This window comes from Mastomys coucha, unplaced genomic scaffold (assembly GCF_008632895.1).
Source record: "Mastomys coucha isolate ucsf_1 unplaced genomic scaffold, UCSF_Mcou_1 pScaffold17, whole genome shotgun sequence".
Taxonomy (NCBI): Eukaryota; Metazoa; Chordata; class Mammalia; order Rodentia; family Muridae; genus Mastomys; species Mastomys coucha.
Window position 1 is genome coordinate 21,593,281 of NW_022196899.1, and position 2,401 is coordinate 21,595,681.

The window sequence follows — 2,401 nt, forward strand, 5'->3', positions numbered from 1 at the left end:
AGCTCTGAGGGTACTAGTTAGTTCATATTGTTGTTCGTCCTAAGGGGCTGCAAACCCTTCAGCCCCTTCAGTCCTTTCTCTATCTCCTTCCTTGGGGACCCTGTACTCAGTCCAATGGATGGCTGTGAGCCTCTACTTCTGTATTGGGCACTGGCAGAGCCTCTCAGGAGACAGCTATATCAGGCTGGATTGTCAAGATTTACTTTTTTTGATTTTCCTTTTTATGTGTGGGGTGAATAAATGCCATATGTGCAGGTGGTCACACAGAGGTCAGAAGAGGGCGTTGGATGCTCTGAGCTAGGATTATAAGCAATTGTGAGCTGCCTGACATGGGTACTGAACTCTGGTCCTTTGCCAGAGAGAGCCATGTTCATAACTGCTAAGCCATTCCTGTCTTTCACTAGCCTGAAATTTATTATGTAGGCTAGACTGGCTGGGCAAGTGATATGCTCGGCAAGTGATATGCTCTGCCTGTCTTCGTTTCCCCAGCACTAGAATTACAAGCTTGTGTCACCACACTTGTGTTTACGTAGATTCTGGAACCCAAGTCAGGTCTTCACTCTCACAAGGCAAGCACTATCCTGACTGAGCTGTCTTCCCAGCTCATTAGAGAGCTGCGTTGGGAGATAGTTTAGCGGCCTCTATGCCCCGGAGTCTGCGCAGACTAGAGCCATGGAAGACGTGGCCAGAGCTGCCGATCCCCCATCTGACAGAACGCTCACCCAGCCTTCTGCCTGAAGAGGAAGGTAACATGGAAAATGAGCTCAGAGTATTTGCTTTTGTCTTAGTCATTGTTCTGTTGATGTGATAAAAACATCATGACCAAAGCAACTTCTAAAAGGCAGGGCTTACTCTGGTTGGACAGTCCCGGAGGTTTGAACGTTCCTCACTATATACCTCCCTCACTGTAGGAGAGGGCGGCAGCAGGTGACCATAACGGCTGCTGGCTGCCATGGAAGCTAAGAGCTCCCATCTTGAACCACAGACAGGAGCAGAGAGGGTGAGCTCCTTGTTTGACAGTCTTTGGAAACCTCAATGTCTGGCCCCCAGTGACACACTTCTCCCAGCCAGGCCACACCTCCTCCAAAGCCTCCCCAACAAGCCACCAGGGGGGAACAAGTATTCAAATGCCCCTACATTTTGTCCAAACTACCTCTGCTCTCGTATTAAAGTACACTCGTTCTAAAGGGTGCTGCTGAGTCCGTTTAACACCCGAGGCCGTTTAGTGTGCTTTTCTTGTTTATTTATTTTTAACAATGAAAAGACTTAGCAGTTCTGATTTTCTTAGCACGGAATGTCCTCCCGTAGAAACCCCTTATCAATGCAGGGCAAAATTGTGGGCTGTGAGGAACAGATTGCAACTTTTTCCAAGAATACTTTAAAATCTAATGGTCTTGGTTCATTATCAGACTTTCTTTCTTTCTTTCTTTCTTTCTTTCTTTCCTTCTCTCTCTCTTTCTTTTTTTTAAGGAGAGAGGAGAAGAAGAAGAGGAAGACAAAGAGGAAGAGGAAAACAGTTGTTTTTCTAAGTATTTTTATTAACAGTGAAACTGAATGGGCCCTAAGACATCACATGTAAATCATGCATGGCTCAGAACCTGAGATTTTAGTTCCTTGACAGTAGCACCCTACCACGGTACTCCACTGTTTGGCAAGATCACTGTCCTCTCTGTAGTCAGATCTACAGCATCCTGGACACATGTGTCCATCTCACCTCTGCCACTGAGAGTTTTACTGTAAGCAAATGGAATGACATGAGCCTGCTGTCTTTCCTTAGAGAGATGGCATCATGTGCTGAAAAGGAAGGCTGACTTCAGGAGCTGAGACCAGGATGACCTCAACAGCATTGTGACAGCTGATGCAGAAGAGAGAAGTCTCTGAAAAAATGAGACGATGTAATTCTTGGGCCCTATCTTAGTCATTGTTTTCCTGCTGTGAAGAGACCCCATGAGCGAGGCAACTCATAAAAGAAAGCGTTGAATTGGGGGCTTGCTTAGCTTTCAGAGGCTTAGTCCAATATTATCCTCATGGCAGGAAGCATGGCTGCAGGCAGGCAGAAGTGGTGCTGGAGAAGGAGCTGGGAGCTACCTCCTGATCTGTAGGCAGAAAGAGAGAGGGTTGGGGAACTGGAGCTACTTGGGCTTTTGAGACCTCATAGCCCACCCCCAGGGACACCCTTCCTTCCACAAGGCCACACCTCCTAATCCTTCTCCAATAATGCCATGCCCTGATGATTAAGCATTCAGATATGGGAGTCCATGGCGGTGGGGTGGGGGGGCATTCTCAATCAAACCATCACAGACAGTAGATCTAGGATCCAGGACTACTCTCTCCCTTTGTGTTCCACAGTAGGAGGCCTACTTTATTATTAGAGGAAAATTAACTGTTCGAGAAAGAAGAG